Raw genomic sequence first — 6989 nt, 5'->3', positions numbered from 1 at the left:
TAATTTCACACTAACAAAAATCTATGAAGAAAGATAATAAATAATTCTAGAATTATCTTTCTATATATGAAGTGAATAATGATCAAGGACAAATATGTAACTTTACGCTAACAATAATCTACCAAGAATGATAACAAAAAAATTAAAAAGTTCTAGTAACATCTTAAGCTATTGTTATTACCATTAACTTATTTTGTTGTTACTTCATTTCCTTTTTAATTCTTTTGTGAGCTGTTGTGATATCTATTTTATTATTACTCTATTTTTACTATTACTTTAATTTAATTCTTAATATTTTTTCTATTCATTATGCTTATAAAAAAAGCTACTTTTTATATAAAAATATCATGAATTAATTATTTCAATCTTTATTTTGGCTCTAATTAATATACCTGAAAATAAATTAGTGTGATAAAATTAATAATATATATTAAATTGAGATTAAAGAAAAAGATGTTAAAAGTAACTTTACAAATAAAAGTGAATAGGATGATATATGTGTATTAAAGATGACCAAGAATAAAAATGTAATATCATTCTAACAAAAATCTATCAAGAATAAATAATATTAGAAACATCTTTCTATATATAAGTGAATGATGATCAAAGGTAAAAATGTAACTCATGCAAGCAAAAATCTACCAAGAATGATAACAATAAATAGTTCTAGAAACATCTTTAGGTATTATTATTAGTATTACCTCATTTTTGTTATTTCTTCATTTTTTATGAGTTATTGTGATATCTATTTATTATATGAAGTTAATAAATAATGATTACGCTTAGCTCTTAATAAGTATACATCAAGTATAATATTAGGTGGAATCAATCAAAATTAAAATTAAGATTTATATGTATATTAAATTATGTGCATTGAAATATTTTTTAATTTTGTGATATTTAATATGCTATATAAAAAAATTAGAAATCAGAATTTTTTTTCTTTTTTGAAATGAAATAAAATATAAGTTCATATAAATAAAACAGGAGGGAGTCATATATTAAAAATGAAATATATATGTGTTATTATTGAAATGAGCTTTCATATATATATATATATATATATATATATATATATATATATATATATATATTAAATTGTTTGACTTCCTTCTATTAATTTGTGCATATATGTGGAGTTTTAAAGATTTGAACATTTTAATATAGAAATATAATGATTTGAAAACTTTAATTGTTCGTTTTAATTTCTAATTTTGTTACATATTTGAAAATTACATATTTCTATTCTATTATATTGAAGAGTGAAGAGGTAGGACGATCAAGGGTAAAAATGTAATTTCATTATAATAAAAATCTATTAAGCACAATATATTTTAGAAACATCTTTCTATAAGTTAAGTGAATTATGATCAAGGATAAAAATGTAATTTCTCGCTAACAAAAATCTACCAAGAATAATATCAATAAAATTAAATAGTTCTAGAAACATCTTTTGTTATTGTTATTACCATGCACTATTTTGTTATTACTTTATTTTGTTTTCTTTTGTGAGTTGTTATAATATCTATTCATTATTCTATTTTACTATTATTTTAATTTAATTTTTAATATTTTTTTCTATTCATTATGCTTATTTAAAAAAGCCTATTTTAATATAAAAATTCATTATGGATTTAATTGTTTTCACCTTTATTTTGGCTCTTATTAATATACTTGAAAAGAATTGAGTGTGATGAAATTAATAATATATATTAGATTGAAATTAAAGAAAAGATGTTGAAAAGTAACTTTACAAATAAAAATGAATAGAATGGTATATTTGCAATTAAGACAATCAAGCGTTAAAATGTAATTTCACCATAACAAAAAAAAAGTAAGAAAAATAATAATTGTAGAAACATATTTCTATATATAAAGTGAAAGGTGATCAAAGGTAAAAATGTAACTTGACACAAACAAAAATCTACCAAGAACAATAACAAGAAAACTAATAGTTCTAGAAACATCTTTAATTATTGTTATTACTATTAACTCATTTTATATTACTTCACATTTGTAAGTGTTATTGTGATATCTACTCATTACTCTATTTTATTACTACTTTAATTTAATTCTTAATATTTTTCTACTCATTATTCTTAATAAAAATCCCTACTTTTAATATAATATTTCATTATTTTAAAATATAATTAATTATTTCACTTTTATTTTGGGTCTGATTAATATAGTTGAAAAGAAATAAGTGTGATACATTAATAACATATATTTGATTGAATCAAAGGATAAATAAAATTAGTTTCAACATTAACAGATATGTTTTAAAAAATGTTAAAAAATAACTTTACAAATAAAATGAGTAGAATGGTATATTTACATTTAAAGGAAACTAAACATATTTGCTAGATTATAAAAGAGTAGTTCTTCATTAAAATCTATAATAAAATTTTTATTTTTATTTGATTCCAAACATATTAATCTGAATATTTGAATTAATGTGAGTTTGATTAAAATTTAAAGTTATCGGATCAAAATTTGATATTTTCTATTATATAGAAATATGAAGTTAAAGACAATCAAGGGTAATATGATTATTTTGTATATATATTTCATTTTGAAATTCTATAAATTCTATTTTTAAATTTGTAAAAATATTTTTTCAAGTAGCTAAATTTCCTCCATAAGTTACATAATTATTCTAGAAACTATAAATTATAAGATTTTTTTAGAACCAAGTCTATGACACAAATAAATAGACGCTAACTCATTCTATCATTTCATTCACTCCTCAATTCTCTCCACTCTCATGTCTTATACCAATAAATTTCTCATCCTTTGTTTCTAATTTGCATCCTAAATATTACACATTTTAATATAGATCTCTTATTAGGATGATCAATAGCACAATTTTTTCAACATTATGAACTTCATTTTTCCATCTATTCCCTACATAATGACCTTACTTTTGTAAAACAATTATAAGACAAAAAAATAAGATTCACTATTTCTTAGTGAACACATAACTTGTGGAACATGTCCATGTAACAAATTTTAACCAAATTTAATTGATTCACATTTTTCAAACATTCTAATAATTATGATAATCAACCAATTAATATCTTAAAATTCATTATAAATCACAATTGCAATTCTCAAAGGCATAGTTCATAAGAAATGCAATCAGTGAGCAAGCTCTTCAAGAACAAAATTTTTAAAATTTTCAGAGCATAACAATGTGGGCCCATTCTCTTTATATCATTACAAATTTACTATATCTATTATAAATTTTAAATGATCAACAATTATCAACATCATTCATATTTTGTGCACCGCATTTATTTTTCAATCTTCAATATATTTTTCACATGTCCTATATTTAGTCTTTAAAGTTTAAAATCAAATTAGCTTTTTCAATAGTACAATTTTAAAAATGTTTTTAACTATGGAAATTATCTTTTTGGTAATTTTAGAACTCAAATGTTAAAATAAAATAAAAACTTAAATAGTAGAATGCAAATTTTGATAAGTTATCAATTAATTCTCAATACTACCATCCTCTTGTCTCAAATAAAAAGGGGGGATTGATTTTTCTAAAAGTAAATTATCTTGTTTTCGAAATATTAATAAATGTTACCAATGGAGAATTTCTTATCATCTTAAATTCAGGTGATTGGATTTACACCAACGGAAACCATAAACTTCATACACAATAGAGGGATATGGTAGAGTTTTTTTTTTTATAATGGATGGAGTTCCTTTTTCCATCCTATCCCATTCACCGGTACTGATCAATTTCACGAACATACTATTTGACAAATTCAAATTTTAAAATTGTTTTATATATACCGATAAATTATAAAAAGAGGAAGATTATTAAAAGATTTATCAATTGAATCTAGAAAGAAAACTTACAAACGTAACTTGTGCTTTGAAACTACATGTAATATCTTTTATTCAAGACATAAATGACACAAATACTTTTATGTATGAATCATCTCATCATGATAATAAAAAATTTTAAAATATATTTTTATCATATTAAAAAGATAATATTATCATTGAAAAAATATTTTTATCTTTAAGATAGACAAATAAATGTATTTTTACCTGAATTTTTGTTATTTTCCTATAAAAAATAATTGAATGGAAATGTAGTTGTGCAACTTAGATATTAAGATTTTAATATTATTTAATAAAATAAATTTATGACTTGACTTTATATATTAATAGTCCATTAAACTTGTCACTAAATTTTATTTGATACTCAAACTACGACTTGTTTCGATGGGACACATAAACACTTCACACATTTTTTGTTCAAATTTTGAAAAAAAAAAACTATGTGCTCCTGAATACAAATGCTTATTATATAGTTATGTTAACCACATAAACATGTCATCTTAGTTAATTATACCTACATCCACCAAATTAGAACATGCTTTAGGTTTACCTTTTTTTCTTTATATGAGCCAAATACATAAAATTAAAGAAGATGACATATTTTATATCCAACATATATTGTCATTTAATTTAATGTTAATGTCTAACATGATGTTAAAATGAATATTAGATTATATATTCTTTTAATATTAGTTCAGATAACTTGTTTAAGTTATAAGTTTTTTTTTTTAATTTTATAGAAATAAAAAAAAATACTTCAAAGTATAATGCTCATTATTAATCTTTTATTTATTTACGTGAAAATATTAAAAAATCATTATTTTTTAACAATATGATTAAATAACGTATAAATGCAACTTATCACCAGAATGTTGGGTCCGTTAACGGGTCTTTTCATATCTAGTATATACAAAAAGACGATTGGACACTTTATATAAATTTTTGGATAAAATTAATGTTTAAAAAAAGGCAAAATTATATGGGAGGACCATAAGTGCCGCAATAATTCAAATATAAGGAACTATTAGTGTTCCAGGTAAAAACTCAAGGATCACTTTGAGTCTTAACCTAAAGATGATGGACTATTTTGATCTTTCATTAATTTTAACATTTAAAGGATATACTAACATCTTTTGTAAAACATATTTTCCATTATACTTTTCTACCAAATATGCCCATGTCACAATGTAAATATTACGCATTCCATCTCCAAATAATCATGGAATATGACCATTCAAAATTTTAGCAATTTAAAACTTTTTTAGAAAAAAAGTAAACAATTTCTTTTAAATCATATATTACACTAAACAGTTTGCTAAAATTGGACCCAATTTATGATATTTCTTAATTTGTCTACATTAACAATTGTTGTTTGACATTATAAAAGCCAAACGCCTCTTCAAGTTATATGCCAAAAGAAAGTGTTTTTTTATGTTTGAGTATCAAATATGACAACAAAAAGGCTTAGGGATACTAGAAATTATAGTGAAAACGCGAGGAACTCCATCTTAGATAGAAGAGTAACAAGTTTGTTTAATAAAGCAGAAGAAGTCTCTATTCTATGTAATATAGTAGGAAAAAGTTAGGACTATATAAATAGAGGAATGCTCCTTCTAACTTAATCAGCATTCACAATGTAGTCTTAAGAATTTTGAGAGTTTTGGTTAGGAGGAGAATTTATGGGTCACAAGTTTGATACGTTATCACTTGTGTGAACCTCCCATGTATTCCGAGTGAATTGGTTGAGGTTTTTTCCCTCTGTATTTTGTACTCTCATATTTACAGTGGATTGTTCATCTCCTTTGTGGACGTAGGTCGATTGATCGAACCACGTTAAATCTTTGTGTCTTTTGTTATATTTCTCGTTGTCTTCTTACTCGTAGTCTTTCGAGGTTTGCTTTGCTAACTTCCGCATATACACCTGCTTACTTTCGGTCCTAAGATTTATATCACAAGAGAAATTGTTCACAAAAACAAAATAAATTTAGACAACATCATGTTAAATTCATATATTAGAACATTAAATACTAATGTATATATCAAACAAAAAAATAGTTATTATATCATCAAAATTATTTCCTCAAGTACTAGAGGTTATGACATGTACCATCTTAAGATAGAACAATTAACTTCATCATAACAATTAAGACTGGTCAACGGACGAGAACCGGTTCACCGGACCGGAACAAACCGGTACCGGATCGGAACAGAACCTGTTGACTGGTATGTTGACCAGTACCGAGATGAACCGGATCGGAATTATCGGGATGAAAATCGATTTCGTCCCGTTCCACTATATACCGGGATGGAACCGGAACAAATCACAACGGACCGGGATGGAACGGGACGGGATAAACGGGACAATATTTTTTGAGATTATGAAAATATAATTTTTTTCTAAGTATAAATTAATAGTTTTAAATTTATACTATAATTTTTTACTTAAGTTTATTTTAAAGATATTTATTAATTTTTTTTGTTGTTAAGTTTGCAAGTAAAGTCTAATAAAGTTTTCAAAATTTTAAATCTTTTGAAGTTTATACTTTGTAAGTTATTACTTATATTCATTAATATTTATTTTATAAGTTATATTTATAACTTGTGTCTTGTAAATATTAAATAAAATATAAAATATAATTTATAGAAAATATAAATATAAATTATATAAAATATAAAAAAATTAATATATATTAAGTAAACCGGATCGGAATCGAACCGGACCGGAGCGGACCGGAACCGGTACACCGATACGAAATCACGGTTCCATCTCGTTCCGTGTACCGGTTCAGACTATTCCGTCCCGTCCCGTAGGCAACCGAAACGGGACGAACTGAAACGAACCGGAATGGTACCGGAACGGTACCGGTACGTCCCGTTCCGTTGACCAGTCTTAATAAAAATGGTACCTCATATTCTGCCAAACTTCGAACTGACATAACGATAATAAATCACACAATTTTTTTTTAAAAATGTAACAAGAAGAAGAGTAGAAGATTAAAAAAATTGTGCTTGGAAAATGAGAGGAATCCCCTCTATTTATAGTCAACAAATGGTAGTATGACCAAGTGTTTCTTGTTTCTTATCTCAAAAGTCATGACCTTTTCGAGAAGTTACAACCCTTTGGAAAAGTT

The sequence above is a fragment of the Solanum lycopersicum genome, chromosome 12 (assembly GCF_036512215.1).
Source record: "Solanum lycopersicum chromosome 12, SLM_r2.1".
NCBI lineage: Eukaryota > Viridiplantae > Streptophyta > Magnoliopsida > Solanales > Solanaceae > Solanum > Solanum lycopersicum.
The sequence above is the reverse complement of the archived record's forward strand: the minus strand, read 5'-3'. Positions refer to the sequence as shown.